Source organism: Ceratotherium simum, chromosome 28 (assembly GCF_057802395.1).
Source record: "Ceratotherium simum simum isolate JZ-2026a chromosome 28, ASM5780239v1, whole genome shotgun sequence".
NCBI classification, from domain to species: Eukaryota; Metazoa; Chordata; class Mammalia; order Perissodactyla; family Rhinocerotidae; genus Ceratotherium; species Ceratotherium simum.
Window position 1 is genome coordinate 38455718 of NC_141927.1, and position 19895 is coordinate 38475612.

The window sequence follows — 19895 nt, forward strand, 5'->3', positions numbered from 1 at the left end:
GAGACAAACAAATGTAGGTCAACTGGAGACCTAGCACTTATTGAAAAAACAAAGAATCAGAAAAAGAAAAATCTGGAAAAATACAATCCAGCTACTTTCTGTTCCCCCAAAATAACTTCACACTTAAAATAATAGGAAAGTGAATAATAGAGAAATAAACACACTTAGACTGATGTTAGCAGAGCAAAATAAGGGTAGCAATAGAATTATCAACATAGACTTCAGGGCAAAAAAATTAAATGGGATAAAGAAGTTTATCATCCATTGATATAAGATAAAATCACCAAGAAGATATAATAGTACTGAGTCTTCACATACCAAACAACATAGTGTTACACTGTTATATGAAGTGTAAACTATTAGAGAAGGTACAGATTTGAGAAAAACACAATCATCATGGGAGACTTGAACACTCCTTAGAATTTGAAGATCAAGTGAGAAAATGTCATTTTAACAAATTGAGAAAACATTTCCTTTTTTTTAGAAAATTTGTTCACATACTAGTCAACAAAGAAAATCTCAATAAATTCCTCAGAATAGAAGTAATAAAGACTACATTCTCTGAATGCTAGAAATTAACCCCACGTGCTCAGCACCTTGCCAGTTTTGTTCACCTTGTACCTCAGCACCTGACACACTGTTTAGCTCATAGTAGGGATCCATAAGTATTTGTCCACAAGGAAGGAAGGAAGGATGACCCATAATACCACTCATAAGCAACATGAAAAATATATCCTCCCCCCAACATAATCCCTTAGAAATTTCAATTATAATCATAATAATTCTTGTGTCAAAGAGAAAACTGAAATGGGAACTAGAACCTATTTAGAAATAAATGGCAATAAGCACTGGGTGTAAAAATGTACAGGTTTTCTTTGTGAAAAATTTACAATCATAAATGCATTTCTTGGAAAATAGAAAAGAATGAAAATAAATGAAATATGTATTCCACTGAAGAAGGTAGAAACAGAAGGTAAAAAAATAAAAGGGGAAATCGTAAAATGAAAACAAAAGATAATGAACTAGACAACGAAAAAATCAGTATATCTAACAAATTAAATAATAAAACCTCAAGTCTGACCCTGAAAAAAAATATAAAACAAAATAAAGAATATTAGGAATAATAAAAGAACTGCAGATAATATGGAGCTTTTTAAAAATTAAGAAAACACCCTGTTTAACTTCATATCATTAAATTAAAAGTTTAGAGGAAATGGCTAATTTTCTAAGAAACTACAAAGGATCAAAACTGACTCACGAAGAAGCAACGTCACCAGGTTGGTCAAACATGTACAAACATATTTTCCTAATCTTTTGTTTGTTGATCTTGTTTATGGTGTCTTTAGCCATACAGAATTTCTCCCACCGAGAATTATACAAATATTCTCCTATAATTCTTCCTTATAATTTACAGTTTTTTTAATTAAATTCTTCAGTTATTTTGGTGTGAGGCAGGAGTCTACCTTTATTTTCTTCCAGATAGATAGCCCACTGTGCCAATATCATTAATTAACACAAGAGCTACTACTACTTCTACTATATATTTTAAAGCATACAAATGACTTTGAAAATTGGCAAAAGGTTTGAACATGCATTTCACTAAGAAGGAAATGGAAATGGCCAAGAAATGTATGAAAAAAATACTACAGACCATTTTTGTTTAAAAATATAGTCAAAACAATCATGAGATACATTTTTTACCTTTCATATTGGCAAATATTTTAAAATTTGATCATTTTTAGTGGTGGCAAAGATAGGAAAAAAGAGCAACTCAAAGCTTATTGGCAAAATTATAAATATATACAGCCTGTCTGGAGGCAATTTGGCAGTACCTATCAGAACTTTAAATGTGCATACCCTTTGAACTAATAGGCCTCGTTCTATTTTTTTTTTAATTTTATTTATTTTTTTTTTCCCCCAAAGCCCCAGTAGATAGTTGTATGTCACAGCTGCACATCCTTCCAGTTGCTGTACGTGGGACGCGGCCCCAGCATGGCCAGAGAAGCAGCGCATTGGTACGCGCCCGGGATCCGAACCCGGGCCGCTAGCAGCGGAGCACGCGCACCCAACAGCCGAGCCACAGGGCCGGCCCCAGGCCTCATTCTAAATATCTGTCATGGAGAAATTCTCACACACGTACATGAACGTATGTATACAAGAGCGTTATTTGCGCTATTTTATTAGCAAAAGAATTGAGAACCACCTAAACGTCTGTAGTAGAGTATGGTGCACCCATATGATAGAACACATGCACCATGGTGAAAAATGAGCTACATCTATAACATACTAATATGAAAAGATGTCCACTGTATAGTAAGTGAAAACTGCACATTGCCTATAAATAATCCGAGGCCATTTTTGTAAAAATAAAATCTCCAAACCACTATGTAATTAACAATTTTACCTCCTTGCTGCTTTGGGTTTTTTTTTAAAATAAACTTTTGATTGTTTGGAGTAAAACATACAGACAGAAAAATTACACAGGGAACACACCTGCGTTACCACCACCCAGATCAAGAAATAGAACCATTTTCTAGGAGTCTGGAGCACAAGAAAAAGGTCTAGGCTAAAGATTCAGACTTGGGAGTTAGCATGGGAAAGTAATTGAATAATTGTCAAAATTGGATAAGAGCATCCAAGGAAAAGGTATAAAGTGAAAAATGTGGAGAGCTGATTTCAGGGGTCCAGAGAGTAACCTGGGTCTGCAAAGGAGACTGAGAAGGATGCCAGAGGTAGGAACACCAGGAAAGTTGTCACCACCGGAGACAATCTGATCATGTCCAGCTGCAGAGCCCAGGAGTGCCACCAGGTGCACCAGGTGGGATTCGTTAATGGGTGTACTATGTATCCTGTGATCCTGTCACTCCTGCCACCACTGACTGAACCAGAGATCCCTGCCCAAGGCCCTATGGGTGCTCTCTACATTGGTCAGTGAGTGCCACACCCAAGGACCCTCCTTTCTTTGGACCACACACACACACAGACACACACACAGGGGTACAGAGGAGTAAACCAACACAGAAACAGAGCAAAGGCAGTAAACGCATGACTGGGAAGAAACCATGAGGTGGAGAGGAGAGGCCAAAGAGTGTAACAGCGTGTAACAGCACAAGGAAGCGCAGCAAAGCACACTCCCTCACAGGAGAGGCAGGGAAGGACGTTCAGAACCCCTGGGGATGGGCTGGGAGCCTTCTCATCCCTCCACGCCTGTCTGTGTCATTGTCCTTCTCTCCTTATCATAGACACCTGCCACAGGTAACCCAGGAGTGACCCTAAGGCTGTCCCGTCATTGGTGGCCGTGCTGGCGGCCTGGGGCACAGTGCCTGAGTCACACTTCTGGTCACATCCTTTTCATTTCTCCCAGTGTTGAAGACAGGAAAGGCCTTTCTGATTGGCTGCCTCCCGGGGGCCAATGCCTCAGTACTGCTGGCCCTCTGGGGGTCAGGAGCACATCAATAGTTCCTGCCGGGGAAACTGGCCTCAGACAGCGGAGCCGACATCGCCGCCGCGCACTGCCGCCTGCAGCTGCGCGGGGTAAGCGCCCCTGTCTCCAGGAACTGACGGCTCTCACCTGGTGCCCAACCCACTACCACTTCTCGCCTGTGCTTCTTTTTATCCAGTTTCATCAGACACTTGTGGCCAGGGGACCGCAGGGGAGGAGAAGGGCGGTGACGCGGCCGGCTGCAGTTGAGAATTCCTGGTCCTTCTGCCCTGTCGTCAGAACTTCCTTCCCCTTTTGTCACAGGTCCCAGTGCTGCCAGCGTGTCTTCTGTGCACCGCCCCATGCACCTCTGCCGCAGCCACAGCCCTTCCCCGCAGCAGCTCCTGCGGCCTGACGGAGCAGAGCTGCGGCCCCAGTCGTCCTTCCACTCCTGCCTGGTACGACCGCATGAACCCCAGTGACCCAAGGGGTCTTTGCAGACACGAAGGGGCTCTCGCTGACGTCCGTGCACAGATTTGAAGATGCTGTAGGCAGAGACTCTGAAGAAGTCTCGCGTCCCATGTCCAGCTTCCCGCGCCCTGCGCCACCTGGCTCGCCAGAGCCACGACCTACGCCCTGGGCTTCCCCGCACCCGGGCAGGGCTCCAGGGGTTCGGGAGGCGCCTGCAGACGCAGAGCGTGTGCCTGGAGCAGTGCGCCGGACAGGGGGCTTCCTGCGAGGTACCGTGCGGCGCGCAGGCAGGGTTCCAGAAGGCAGGGCAGATGCGCACCACCTCTGATGCCTGGGGCGCCTTCCAAGAGGTGCTCTGTGTTCACGCTCCCGGTCCTTGCGGAGGCGAGACCGACCGCTTCGCCTTCCAGACGGTTGCCGTTAGGTCCCCCAGGCCGCGGGCACCTTCCAGTTCTGCTTCTCTTGAGAGTGTGCTCAGCAGCTTTTAGGGGACAACAATGAAGGGCAAAACGTAGTTCGGTGCCCAGTTCTCAGTCCTGCTCCTCAGAATGAAACAGAACTCGCTGAGGGCCCACAGACAGGGCGAGACCTCCGTGGTTACTTTTTCTGCAGAGGCAAAGCTGGAATTCCTCGCCCAGGATGTGCGTATTCCTACCTCTCCTGGGGCTTTACTCAGACTCGTCTTGCTCCTGAATTCATAGTAGGGAGACAGTATGAAAGCAACTCCTAGCGCCCAGAAGACCTTGAATGCTTCGCATTCTTCTCTCACACGGGCAAGCTCTCTTCCTCACCAAAGGGATGAAGTTTCCTTTAGGAAGATGCTGGGAATAGTGCCCTTACTCTTTGCAGGGAAGCCTTTGGAATGTGGAAACAGGAGAAAGGTAAATAAACCTTCTATATGTAATTATTTAGCAGGCCTGGCAGACAGTCTGTAAGGACTGTGTGGGTGGACAGGAGAGGTGGAGGGCTCTCCACATGGAAGACAGGAGGGATGCAGCGCACCAAGGGGTTTTCCTACTTTTCTCTCCATCTGGAAAGGGCCAGTTTTCTGATAACTTGAAATCGTCTTGCTTCTTCAACTTTTACCAAAAGAAATGTTCATTAAAGCATCTTCAACGGTTCATGTTGTAAACACTCGCCCCTTCCCCCTCTTCAGCAGATAAAAGTCTGGGAAAACTCTGTCTACCTCAAAATATTAGCTGTTTAGTACATTTTTGTGCATGTAATTTACTGAGACCCAGAAGCCTGACCTTTGTTCCTATGCCCCTCTTCCCTGTTGTATTTATCACCCTGTATTGAAACTGCTTATTGAACTGTTTGCCTCCCCCAGGATCTGGGAAGGCTGGAGCAGGACTGCTGTCCACCCTGCTGGCCCCCAGGCTGGCAGCCCTGGAATGCTCGGAAGGTACGGGTTGGAATATACATGAGTGTTTGTGCCAAGTATGCCACTAGCTTCAATTTGAAATGCTCTGAGATCTTCAGTCTTTGGAAGATTTTAGCCTCTTTTCGGAGATTGTTTATTCTCTCAGATTATTGTTCATGGATGACGAATTTTAAATATAAATGTTGTTCTTTTAAAAAAAAAAATCTTTATCTCTTCTGATCCTCGACTTCTTGGGCTACATTTGTTTGTGCCAGTGGCAGGCTATATAAATGCAGTCACTGTGGTTGAGCAAGCAGCATTCTCTTCTTTTTCTCCCTAAAGGGCCTTCCCCAGCTGATTCAATCTGTAAAACAACCAGGTGGCTAACAGGGTAAAGACAGAAGCAGCCAAACACACAGGCTTCCAGGGACACTGTGAACACAGCTGCGGCTTCCTCATCTGATAAGGAATGCTATTGTAACTGCACCTGCTTCCTCCCTCTCCCTATCCAGCCTTCTAGTCCTGACTCCATCAAGGGATGATCACGAATAGGGTAGGCGGTCCCCACAGGGTATGCTGTCAGAATTGGGGGTCACTCTCTCAAATTAAAGTTGGTAAGAATCAAAAGGAAAAACCGAGTAGCCAGCTGTAAAGGTGATTTGCCTCTAGAATGTGTTGTAATATATTTCTAATGAAACTAGGGTTTCTGAAATCTCATCAATGAGCCTTTAAAAAAATACAACTCAGGTCAGGGCCTACCACTGGGAAAGGGAGGTAGTGGAAGACCACAGGGGTCAGGTTTTTCAGTTATAGGGGGCCTGAAATCTAGACTTTTGATATTATCTCCAATGAAGTTACACTCCAGTGAAGTATGAAGGGGTTCAGAACAGTCCTCCCCAAGATGTGCCACCTTGGCAGGTGGAATATTTTGAGCTAAAGGCCATCGAGTCCCTGCGGGCTCAAGAGAAACTTTTACCTCTCCCTTAAAGAATGTAAATTGGGGCCTTGCACATAATAAGAGTTATTACCAGAAATACCTTTTTATGATCTCTCTGTATGGCAGGGCAAACGTCTAATTACTGAACATCTGCTCTTCTTATCATCCTGTGAATTACCCTCCTCCCCTATGAAGCCCCAGGCTTCTATCCCATTTCTTGGCTCAAGATGGCATATATACCTCATTTTACCTTTGTGTCTTTGAACTTCTCGTGTATGTGGTGTTCCCGTATGTACAAAATTAAATTTGTTTTTCTCCTGTTAATCTGTCTTGTTTCAGCTTGATTATTAGACGAGCTGAAAGAATCTTTGAAGGGTAGAGGAAATTCTTTCTCCTCAAAATGTGCAACCACCGAGATAGCTAACAGGATTGAAAAAAGATGCTGCTCATTAGTCATCTTTGAATTTCACTTTTGTGTTTCATTGACAGACCACATTGCCTGTAGTGCACTTTGAATTAATATTTGATATTTTCATAAAGCCTTATCTTGTAAATAGCACAACTGTGTTATTTGCCCCTTTTTCTGTTAAAATTGTTAATTTTGGAAATACACATGTGTACTATATGCCACAGTTGTAATCCTGTAATTATATATATATTTTTAATAGTGATACTCTCAAAAAAACAAAAGTGGCCCAGGACTCTCGTGACCTCTGAAACATCCAGACTAAGAAAAACTGGTCTAATTTATGACAACCTTTTCTATCTAGGTAATGTTTGCATTCAGTGAGCTCTGATATTTTTGCTGTTAAGAACACCTTTTACTGTTTTTCCCACATACCCCAAGTACTGTCTACCAAATTTCATGCATTAAGTACTAGTTCATTTCACAATTTTATTAAATACATACATAATTTATCAAGTTTCTGGTAGTCATCATGTAGTTTTCACTCATTCAACAAACATTTATTGAACAACCACTATGTGCCAGACATTATGCTAACTATTGGGGATAGAAAGATGAATAAAACAAAATTTACAGTCCGGTGAGGGGAGCCAGACATCTAAATAGATAATCAATAGAAATAAATAATGTTGGAGGTACCCAGAGAGTGTTAGGGGCTCATGGAGAATGCACCCCTAGGGAGAAATCAGAGGAAACTTCCTGTGGGAGTTTACCCCAGAAGTGAGTCCCTAAAAGATGAGTAGATGTTTGCCAAAAATTACATCTCAGTTAGCTTAATTTAGTGGCCTTTTTTATATATGTGATTTCCACTAGACTCTTAAAATTTTTATTAAAGTAATTGGAATCTCCCCTTTTCTTTCCTTAAGAATCCCAGGAAGGCAGCCGTTGTTTTAATGCAGGTGATAATGGTAGATGGCAGTGAATTTTAGAAAACAGAGAGCTGGGCAAAGAAAAGTGGTTTACCATATTCATCCAAGAATCTGCTCAGCCAAGGTTTTTTGTTTTTTTTTTGGCTGCTTGGCAGGTAGAATTCTGTACAAGTAGAACTTCAGGATATATCAAATCTCCAGAGCCTTTAGAGACATACATTTCCTTTTTTCTTTTTTAAAACTTTACAGTCAACAAACAACCTGTTGAGGTTGATTTGGTTTCCCATGGAGACTTTCCTACTGCTAAGGGTGAGCTGACCTATGGATTCTATTATTCCAGTTCTATTATTCTATTATTCCAGTTAATTTGCATTTTCAATTATCCACTTGAATTAATAAATAATTCTTCTCTTTTTGTCAGCATCTCCTGTAGGTTTGATTACTACAAGTCAGTCCCCAGAACCAGATCATCCTGATGTGAATTGGCAAAATTGAGTCTGCATGTTTTCAAATTGAGGACCCCGGTGCAGATATGGACTGAAAAACTTGTCTTCTTCATTTTGCTCTTAACTGCAAAGTCTCTACTTCTTAAGTCTGAGAATTTTTGTATTAATCTGATCCAACATGTATCATCAATATTCTGATGACTCTCAAATTTATGTCACTAGCCTGATCTCTCCTCCCAACTCCAGACTCATACATCAAAGAATAGCATCTCAAATGGCAGTTCCCCAAAAAATTAAAAATAGAATTACCACATGATCCAGCAATCCCACTTTGGGGTATATATCCAAAAGAATTGAAAGCAGGATCTCAGATATTTGTACATTCACGATCATAGCAGCCTCACTCACAATAGTCAAAAGGTGGAAGCAACTCAGACGTCTATCAATGGATGATTGGGTAAAGAAAATGTGATATATGCATACAATTGAATATTATTCAGCCTTAAACAGGAAGAAATTCTGCAATATGCTACAACATGGATGAAACTGGAGGACATTATGCTAAGTGAAATAAGCCAGTCACAAAAAGACAAAATTTGTATGATTTCACTTATACCTCATATGAGTATGAGGTATGAGTAGTCAAATTCATAGAAACAAAAAGAATGGTGGTTGTCTGGGGCTGGGGGGAGGGGGGAATGGGGGTTTTTATTTAACGGGTTATACAGTTCTCATTTTTGAAGATGGAAAATTTTTAGAGATTGGTTGCACAACAATGTGAATATACTTAACACTACTGAACACTTAGAAATGGCTAAGATGGTAAGTTTTATGTGTATTTTACAATTAAATTTTTTTAAAAAAAGAACACAACTTTTGCTTAATTTGGCCTTTTCTGTTGGTGCTTGGAAATGAGCATTGGTGTTGCTAGTTGTGTAATAAACAGTTGTGGATTCACCTCTTAATGAATGTCAAAGGCTTTGTACATGGAAAAGGTAACCATGGAAGGGAGAGAAGTTATACAGCACACTGACGGTATTATTCTACTGGGGGATGGAGTATCTTTTATATTTTGTGTGTGTGGGAGATCAGCCCTGAGCTAACATCCATGGTAATCCTCCTCTTTTTGCTCAGAAAGACCGGCTCTGAGCTAACATCTATTGCCAATCCTCCTCCTTTTTTTCCCCAAAGCCCCAGTAGATAGTTGTATGTCATAGTTGCACATCCTTCTAGTTGCTGTATGTGGGACGCGGCCTCAGCATGGCCAGAGAAGCGGTGCGTCGGTGCGCGCCCGGGATCCAAACCGGGCCACCAGTAGCGGATCGCGTGCACTTAACCGCTAAGCCACCAGGCCGGCCCTGGAGTATCTTTTAAAAGGAGTGTCTTACCAGTTTGATAGAACTGTGTGCCAGATACACAGCAAACACAATGATTATAGAGGTGCATTTTGGGAAATGAGCTCAAAGTTAGGATGGGATGGGGATTGTTAAACCTTTCACTGAGACCTTAAACACTGTGATCCCCTTCTTTTAATGGACTATCATTCATCAGGTATTTAAAATAATCACATAGTTTTTGTAGTACAAGAGTATTTTCATCCTAGAATGTGAAAACACCTTCAACAATAATCTGAAGACAGTCCAAATTCAGTTGCAAGGAATTTAGTGTGGGGGCCAGCCCCACGGTGTAGTGGTTAAGTCTGGTGCACTCTGCTTCAGTGGCCCAGGTTCTGGGTTCAGATCCTGGGCGTGGAACTATACCACTCACTAAGCCATGCTGTGGCGGCGACCCACGTACAAAATAGAGGAAAACTGGCACAGATGTTAGCTCAGAGTAAATCTTCCTCCCAAAAAAAAAAAAAATGGAATTTGCTGTTAGATATAAGCCTGGTCATGCTATAGGCACTAGGCCTTCTCTATAGATAAACCTGTGTTGTGTCTAACTTTTCAAGCATTACTCGCTCATTTTATCTCTCTCATTTGTATTCCTTGTGCCTAGAAATGACTGTGACAGAGATGTGCCCAGATCATTGACCTTTCCAAACAAAACTTTGGAGCCTAAGAGAACTGTATGAACCCGGTTTTAATTGACTTCCTCTTCAGAGGGAAATTTGATTGCTTTCCTGCGCTAAAGAAGTTTAGAGAATGTGAATGTGTGCACACTCTCCCCTGCTTGTGTGCATGTGTGTGTGCTGATACCCAACAACTGAGTCTACTACTTGGTTGGGCAAAGAATCAATCAACACCATTTGCATTGAGTCTCTAATAAGTGTGACACATTTTTTAATTTCAAAATTATTATATACAAAGAACTGTAACATATGGTAAGAATTGTGAGAAAATTTAAACATGAATACATGTGAGCAGAGCAGTTGGATGGGCTACTTCTAAGTTTTGACTGGTTCTGGGGGTAGGAAAGGAGACCAGATATAAGAACCTAAAGAGAGTTTAAGATGGTGGTGGCCACTTTAAACCCCTATCCCAAGCGTTGGGGAGGACACAGAAGTGTATGACGTCCAGTTTCTCCTTTTATGGAACCAAATCTAGTTGAAGATTAGACATGGCCATGCATTATTCAACTTTGCATCATTGGGGCTCTGACAAAAAACTGGCCATATAGTAAGGGCTCAATGCAAGCTCGTTAAATGAATGGATAAATGACTGAGTTCAAGTCCCAAATAGGTGTGGTAACATTTAATGTGGGGAGGAGTGGTCCAGTTTTTGAAGCAGAGCCATCATTCTTATAGTGAGATTTTGAGGTTTCAGAATGTGGACTTTAGGGGCCAGACCTGGTGGCGCAGCGGTGAAGTTCCCGCACTCCACTTTGGTGCCTGGGGTTTGTGAGTTTGGATCCTGGGCATGGACCTACTCACCACGCATCCAGTCACGCTGGGGGGTATCCCATATACAAAAAATAGAGGAAGGTTAGCAACAGATGTTAGCTCAGGGCCCATCTTCCTCATCAAAAAGCAAAAGAATGTGGGCTTTACCCTCAAGATTTATTATCAGATTATTTAGCGTGGAACGGCAATCGGGTAGCAGTATGCAGAATAAACCAGGGGGCAGGAGTTGGTACTGGAGGCAAAAACATCTTTTAAGAACAGGAAGGAGAAAGGCTAATATTTTTTTTTTAAGAAGGACGAACTCTAGGGGAGATGATAAGCTTGGGTTAGGTGTCTCGTCTGAAAACATGGTGAGAAATATACGTGCAAACTCCAGCAGGTACTCCTAGACTTGAGTAGAGTGATCGATTGCAGGCTGAGGTAGACCTTGAAAGTTGAAGCCGCGAGGGAACATGGAGATCGCCTACACCAACCCCTGCACCCCTTGGCTTCCCTAGTAAGGCAAATGAGACTCAGGGATGATGGTGCTGGTGGTGGCGGCGGCGGCGGCAGTGACGGTGACGGCAGCTCCCAGGTCTGGAGCGTGCCAGGCCGTGAGTTAAGTTCTTTACATAAATAACTGCATCTCACTGTATACTACAACAGCCCAAGATGACAAGGTAATTTAGGACTCAAGCGTGTTCTCGCTGATCAGGGCCGATTTCACCCTCTCCAGAACCTGTGCTGGCGCACCCTGGGGAAGTGGCCAGGAGTCGGGCCCTGGCGCAGCTCAGAAACCTGGAGACCCCTCTTTAGGGAGCGTCCCCGCATCAGAGCCGGAACCCCGGGAGCGCGCGCCACGGCGAGGGGCCGGCGACCGGGGCCAGGGCGCCCAGCAGCAGCTCAGCAGCACCTGGCCCGCCCCGGGCAGCGGCCGCTTGGCGGTTCCCGGGCGCGCCCACCGGGCAGGCGGCGCGGCGCCCCGCCTCCCGGCCTCCCCGCCCCTCGGGGCCCCTGCGGCGCCAGGGAGCGGGCGCGAGATGAGACGGGGGGCGGGGTGGACGGGGGGGGGCACGTCAGGACGGCGTAACAAAGGGCGGGCGCGCGCACGTCCTTACGCACGCTCGGCCGGCGGCGCGGGTAAGGGCGGGAGCGAGCGGCCACGGAGGGCTTGGGAGCGCCGGGGCGTCGCGGTGGGTGAGTAGGGCCGAGCCGGCGCCTTCCTGAAGGTCACTGCCCTCCGGGGAGCCGAGAGCGGAGCGTGGGCTCGGGGCGGCGCCCCGCGAGGGCCTGCGCCCCGGGGCACGCTCCCTGCGCCGCCCGGGCGTCGGGAGACACCATTGCCGCCTCCCGGCTCTCGTGGCCGCGCGGAGGTGCCGCCCCTCCCGCGGTGGAACGGGCCGCCTCCCGGCGCCGCGCCCCTGCCCGGCAGGCGCGGCGAGGCCCGCCCGGGGTGACCCCGCGGCGACCCCCGAGGCCCGGGCGCCCCGCGGCCGCCCTCCCCTGGCGGCCGGGAATGTCGCTGGGGAGAGCGGAGGGCAGTTCGGCATCACGAGGAAGCGCCTGCACCTGTGGTGGTTTCTTATCTTCTCTGACTTCCCTGGGGTGTATATTTTCCTTTCTTGTTCTTCCAAAGGAATCCCATTTTTCCTTCCATAGGATTTCCTAACCCTCAATCCCTTGCCTTTCCGTTTTGATTTCACGCCCCGCTAGGCATCCTCCTACCAGAGCGTCTTATTTCCTCACTTTCCGTTCCCCATAGGCCTTTATTTAACGTCAGTTGAAAAGTTAGGGGAAATATAGTATGTGAAACGTATAGTATAGCTCTGTGGAGGTAAGGGCCGTGCTGTACTAGATGCCGGTGCCTCTCGCCGCTCCTGCCCTCGTGCCGTGGATCTTCTCGTTGATAACCTTCACGACAGTTGAAGAACTACCTTTCTGGTTCATTTTCCTTAATGTTGGCTGAACTTGGAGTGCCTCTCCTTAGTTTCGTGTCTTGTAGATTCTATGTCAACCCAGGGGAAATGGTGTGGAAAGCAATTATCGTCATGCCAAGACTGTGTAGAAAAGAGACTGTGTAATAATGCCAGTCTGGTATTTTTCCTCGTTTTGACAGTGATGTTGTTTTTTTCAACCTTGTATTATGGAGAATTTCAGACACACACAAGTAGGTAGAATAGTGAACCAGCGTGTTACCCATCGTCCAGCCTCAACAACTCACCTTAAGGCTAAGCCTGTCCCATCCACATCTCTATCTGGTTCCCCCTTCTCCATATCTCTGGGGTAAATCCTTGTCAAAAGTAGCTTGAGATTTGAAATAAAAATCTTGCTATCGCTTAAAGTCATCAGGTACTTTCATTGGGACACAGTCTACTGTTATAAGTCCTTCAACTAATAAACACCTAGTAGCATTGGAGAAGGACCAGAAAAGGTATCTAAAATGATTGAGCTGCTGGAGGACAGGTTAGAACAAAATGTATTTCAGATCTGGATGAGAACTTCGAGATCATCTGGTCTAACTTTTTCATTTTTGATGAACCCTCAAGGTCCAGACAGGTTCAGTGACTCGTCCAGGTCTACAGAGAATAAGAGGCTGAACTGAGGCTGGACCCGCCGTCTCCCACCAGTCTCTCTGCTCTGCCGTACCGCTTGCCTTGAGGTTGTTTCCTTCAGGAAAGAGAAGTATGTGGAAGGGCTACAACTGAACATTCTTACAATGAAGGGTTTGGATGGGTAAATGCGAACATTTTTGTGTGTGTGTGTGTGAGGAAGATCAGCCGTGAGCTAACATCTGATGCCAATCGTCCCCTTTTTTCTTGAGGAAGACTGGCCCTGGGCTAACATCCGTGCCCATCTGCCTCCACTTTATATGGGACGCCGCCACAGCATGGCTTGACAAGCGGTGCATAGGTGCGCGCCCGGGATCCGAACCTGCGAACCCTGGGCCGCCAAAGCAGAGCGCGTACACTTAACTACTGCGCCACCAGGCTGGCCCGCTAAATGCGAACTTTTAAACCAAATTCTGGAATAATAAAACTTAGGGGATAGGCTTTAAGTTATTTCTTAAACTCCATTTGGGACAAATGAGAAGTTCTAATCAAAGCTTTTAGGAAACACGGGAAAATTCTAATCTTAGAATACCAGACTGAGAATAAGAACACGCTTTAAAAGGATTTAGATTACATTCATAGCTTTAACGAAGAGTTACTAAAGGAAACTGGAATGATTTGGAGTATACCCGTTATGTTTTGCTCCTGATAGCAGACAGAACAATAGCCTCCTGTAAAACATGCTTTCTTGCCATTGACAGATAAGGATTGATCCTGGCTGGATTGATCATAGATTAGGCTTTTTCTTTTCTTTTTTTTTTTTTTTTTAAGAAAACCGTGGTATGCATTTCCTAGCACACTTTTTTTTTTTTTTGCTAAAGATTTTATTTATTTATTTTTCCCCCAAAGCCCCAGTAGATAGTTGTCTGTCATAGCTGCACATCCTTCTAGTTGCTGTATGTGGGACGCGGCCTCAGCATGGCCAGAGGAGCCGTGCGTCGGTGCGCACCCGGGATCCGAACCCGGGCCGCCGGCAGCGGAGTGCGCACACTTAACCACTAAGCCACGGGGCCGGCCCCCTAGCACACTTGATGCTATTAAGTTTTCTTATTTCAAGAAAGACAAGTAAATTCGGTACTTGTCCCTCAATTTTCTTACCTTTCAAATGGGGATATTCTACCTACCAGGAATGTTGTGAACAAGGGCATCTTTGAGTTTGCTTATAAATTCAGTTTATATGATATAACATAATGGTTTATAAATTTACTTTCAGAATGGACTTTTCTTATGGATTCGTGACCTAAGTACAGCAGTTGTCATGCATGTCCACTTTATGGAAATTTCGCTGAAATAACAGCATCTGAGTGTCTTGGTAAATCGTTACCCCTAAAGACAAGGCCCTAGGGTGGAGGTGGGGATTGTGTGTTTTATGCGGGGGTTTTTTTGTGTTTGTGGTGTCAGAAAGTGCTGTGGTTAGTCTAACAGGATTTTAGCCTAACTTGGTAACTGGTTTCTGCTAAAGAATAAACCATTTCTCTCATCTGTGTGCCCGTCACAAAAGGTTACCTTTTATTTTAAAAGATCTCTTGCTTTCTGGAGATAGAAGCCCGAGGTTATTTGGTCCTGGTTACACTTGAACTGTACTGCAGAATTGTTTCTTCAAGTAAAACAGGACCTCATCATGGCATGTCATTTACTTATTGTATCATTATGTTCATGGAGAGAACTTGACTAAATATCATCCATTCCATGTCTCACAAGCTACTTCCTACTGCTTACTATAGCACGGTGAATGCTTGTCGAGAGCAGAGAACTTGCGAGTTAGTAGGAACGTTCTAAGTGCTTGGAGTTTTCTCTAACTCCTGTGAGGTACTCTTTCTCTTTAAAACACATACACACACACGCACCTGCCACACCGCTACGGAGGCCTGTCTCTTTGCTTTGGGCACTCTTTATTTTGTCTTGTGTAATAGTGGTTAGCGTGTTTGCACTGCACCTCCTAGTAAACTGTAAACTCAAGATTTGCCATACTAGAATAATGCTTTCCAAAAAGTAGGAGCATAATACATTTTTGTTGACTTTTTGAATTAACAAACAAAAAACTGATGAGGAAACTTAAATCGAGGAAAGCGGAATGACTTGTTCAAGGTCATGTAGACCAGATGGTAGCAGAGCTGTGCCTCAGACCTAAGCCGATGCTGAGTTCCAGTTGTAGGCCCTTCCATTGTACCATTTTCTTCACACCTCCGAGGACTAGGGAAGGAAAAAACAGTATGTGTATATATATATATTTTTTTTTTCCTTCCCAGGTGGAGCTATGTTATTTTCAGGGTCTGCTTTGATCAGTGCTATACAATAGAAATATAATACAAGCCACATGTATAATTTTAAATTTCATAGTAACCACTGTAAAAAAAGTAAAAAGAAACAGGTGAGGGGCCAGCCTGGTGGCGCAGCCATTAAGTGCACATGCTCCGCTTCTGCGGCCCGGGGTTCACAGGTTTGGATCCTGGGTGTGCACCCACACACTGCTTTGTCAGGCCATGCTGTGGCGTCATCCCATATAAAGTAGAGGAAGATGAGCATGGATGTTAGCCCAGGGCCAGTCTTGCTCAGCAAAAAAAGAGGAGGATTGGCATGGATGTTAGCTCAGGGCTGATCTTCCTCACAAAAGAAAAAAAAAAAAGGAGCAGGTGAAGATAATTTTAATAATGTTTTATTTATCCCAAATTATCCAGAATACCACTTCAATGTGTAATCAATATACAGATTATTAATGAGGTCTTTCACATTCATTTTTGTCATATTAAGTCACTGAAATCTAGTGCATATTTTCCGTTTACAGCATGTTTCAGTTTGGACTAGCCGCATTTCAGGTGCTCAACGGTCGCATGATGATTCGCGGCTGTGTTGGGCAGCACAGAATCCCTGTCAGCTGAACACAAAGATGGAGCAGCATTTTATGTTCTTGGTGATACTCAGTTCTGAGGTTAGAATTTGTGGTTTTGGTCTTTAGTTTTTTTCTTTCGTGTTTTAGTGATTTTTCTTGGCACAAACAGGATTGTTTTGAGTTTGTGGCAAGTTGAACAAAGAGTGTAATGTTTCACGGATCTTCTGCCTTCATCATGAAATGCTCTCTCTTTTTTTTTGTCTGTGGGATCAGTCTCCTCATTTTCTTTTTAACCATCTTAACCATTTTAAGAGTGCAGTTCAGTAGTAATGCTTTCTCATTTTCAATAAGACTGCTTAGTCATTGGGGAAAAATAGCTTGACTTTTAAAAATGGCTAGTAATAAAACTGAATGATAAAACAACCTAATAAAATATAGGCAACAGATTTGAACACTTTACCAAAGAAGATAAATAGTTGGCAAGTAAGTACATGAAAAGATGTTCATCATCATTAGGTGATTAGGGAAATGCAAGTCAAAACTATGAGATGCCGTCTCACATCCGTTAGTATGTCTGAAATTAAGAAGACTGATCATAGCAGATGTTCCTGAGGATGTAGAGCACATGGAGCTTGCGCACACTGCTCATGAGAATGCAGAAGGGCACAGCCAGTTTAGAAAGCAGTCTGGCGGTTTCATAAAAGGCTAAACATACACCTACCTTAGTCATTCCACTCCTGGGTATTTACCAGGGAAGTATTTACCCAAGAGAAGTGAAGGTGTATGTACATACAAAGACTTGTAGATAGCAGCTTTGTTTGTAACAGACCCAAACTTGAACAACCCAGATGTGCATCAAGAGGTGAACGGGTAAACAAATCACGGTATATTTATACAGCAGAGTACGGCTCAGCAGTAAAAAGGAATGAATTGTTGACACTTGCAGCAACATGAACGATTCTCAGAATAATCATGTGGAGTGAAATAAACCAGACAAAAAAGATTCTTAAGAAAAAGACCAGGAAGTTGCCCCCAGTTACAAAATGGCACCCAAATGTAAGAGCACCATCTTGAAATAGAGGTCTCAGAGCAGTGTTCATGTTGGGTAATGAGGTGTCTTGGGTCTCACAGCCCCAGCAAATCAAATTGTCCTTCTTTAAACTGACGACCCCAGAATATCAAAATATCCTATATCCTGGGGCTGGCCCTGTGGCCTAGTGTTTGTTTGGCACACTCTACTTCGGTGGCCCGGGTTCAGTTCCCAGGCATGGACCTGCACCACAGCGCGGCCATGCTGAGGCAGCGATGCACATACAAAATAGAGGAGGACTGGCATAGATGTTAGCTCAGGGACAATCTTCCTTTAGCAAAAAAGAGGAAGATTGGCAGCAGATGTTAGCTCAGGGCAAATCTTCCTCAGCAAAAAAAAAAAAAAAAAAAAATCGTATATCCTTTATCCTTGTTTTTTTCCCCAGCTTTGAAGACTTTTGTTGCTTTGGGGTGAACTTGGTACTGTGTTGCTTGTTACCAAGTTCCAACTCAAGCTAGGCCTTTCCAGGCAAGAAGACAGTACTTCAGGTCAGAATGACCTTAGTTAAGACCAAGACCCTGATACTGACCGTATTCCTCACTTCCTCCTAGTGAGCTGTCATGCTTTAGTCTCTTGTGTCCTGGCTTTGCCTTGACCATGTATTTTATCCAGGGTTGGTGTCAGCTGTATTGTATATTCTTGGTTTTTCAGCACTTCAGATTTACTTCAACCTAGTAGCTCTCAGTCCTGCCCTGTCTCCTCGGAAACATTATACGCTTTCCTCCTAAGCAGCAACATCCTGTTCAAGCAAATTTCTTATATCCCACTGTTCTGATACACTTGACATTAGATTCGCCCCAGCACACGTTTGCTCTGTGTGCACACGTTTTTTTGCTTACCGTCACATCAGAATCGGGCATTCAGTGAGTCTGTGTTCTGTCAGAGTAACTAGGAAAATGGATGGCTTCCTCTGAAGTGTAACCCACTCCAAAGCAAGGAGAGGTCAGCCTGTGGAGCAGAGAGACCACTAGACGGGGATCAGATCTGAGTTCTAGTTCTGCTTCTTGTTACTGGCCAATTTTGTAACTTGTCCCAGTCATTTAACTGAAGGCTCAATTATGTGAGCCGCCAGAAGAGGTTGACTAGATTTCTCAATGATTGACTAATAAAGTTTCATTTTGTGACTGTGTTGTTATTGCCTCCAGCTTTGTAGTGATGATTAATTAGTAGCAGCTTCTGTGTACTGAGCACTTGGTGCTGAGCAGGACTCTGGTAGCTTGATAGGCATTATCATACTCAGTCTTCACAGCAGTACCACAGGATGCATGTTATCCCCATTTTACAGATGAGAAAACTGAAGCATGGAAAGTTCATTTATTTTCTTGAGGTACCAGATTTGCCCTTCAGTGGATTGAAGAGTTGAGTTCATTTAACGATGAGCTCTGTCACATTCCCAGGGTGAAGCCATCTTCCCTCCTAAGAGGGTCGGAACTAGTTGGTTCTTATGTTTTTCTCTTGACCATTTGGGTTTTGGGGGGAACTTTGATCCAAATGACCCTCAGTGAGTTTGGCTGAAAGCTATGGAAGTAAGCAAAGTGAAATCCTCTCCTAACTGAGCAGTTATCTAGAAGTTGTGATTGTGAAGGTAATGGAGGCTGGTTTTGACTGCAGCTTGTCTGATTCCCTGTATATTTAACTTTCGTGCTTTACTGCTTGTCTGACGTGACGATTTTAAGTAGACACAGATGAAAGTCTTGGTTTGAAAAGACGTCTGCTGTAACCACCGTAGTGTATCTGCCGCCCTGCAGAATCCAGAGCTGGGTGAATATCTCCCTAAACAGCCCGTGCTTTTTGAAGAACTCAATCTTAGATGCTTTTTTAACGGCTTTGTTGAGATACAATTCACGTACTACACAATTCACCCATTTAAAGTGTAGAATTCATTGGTTTTTTATATTCACAGATATGTGTAACCATCACCACAATTTTAGAACATTTTCATCACCTCGAAAAGAAGCCTCATACCCTTTAGCTGTTACTTCTTCCCATATCTCTGCATTCTCCCCAACCCTGAATAACCACAAATCTACTTTCTGTCCTATAGATTTATATTATGAAATCATGTAATATGTGGTCTTTTGTGACTGGCTTTTTTCACTTAGCGTGTTTTCAGGGTTTATCCATATTGTAATGTGTATCATTCCTTTTTATGCCTGAATAATATTCCATTGTATGGATATACCCCATTTTGCTTATTCATCAGTTGGACATTGGTTGTTTCCACCTTTTGGCTATTCTGAATAATGCTGCTGTAAATATTCATACAATTTTTTGTGTGGACAGTTTTTATTTCTCTTGAATGTATACCTAGGAAAGGAACTACTGGGTCCTATGGTGACTCTATGTTTAACCATTTGAAGACCTGCCAGACTGTTTCCCAAGGTGGTTGTGCCATCTTACATGCCCACCAGCAGTGTGAGGGTTAGATTCTTAATATTAAGCTAAAATTTACACCCCTTTAACTGCCAACCATAATGCCAGTTCTCTTGTCTCAGGGTGTCCAGAGCACATCTGCTTTTTCTAGAAGACAGCCCACTTGATCTGATCTTCTGAGTGCTCTCTGATGCTAAAT

At 43.9% G+C, this 19895-nt stretch overlaps 1 protein-coding gene across 4 annotated transcripts in view; it reads left to right on the forward strand.

Annotated features, from left to right (window-relative positions):
• Positions 1-11915: 11915 nt before the first annotated feature.
• GPAT4 (glycerol-3-phosphate acyltransferase 4) overlaps positions 11916-19895 on the forward strand; it is a 33449-nt gene continuing 25469 nt past the window's right edge. Inside the window, exons 1-2 of one of the 4 annotated variants that reach the window (XM_087418571.1) lie at positions 11925-11991; positions 13341-13476. The gene's annotated coding sequence lies outside the window, so the exon portion shown is untranslated. Of the gene's footprint in view, positions 11992-12422; positions 13477-19895 lie in introns of those variants that run through there. The other 3 variants (XM_087418568.1, XM_087418570.1, XM_087418569.1) reach the window with 3 other exon arrangements.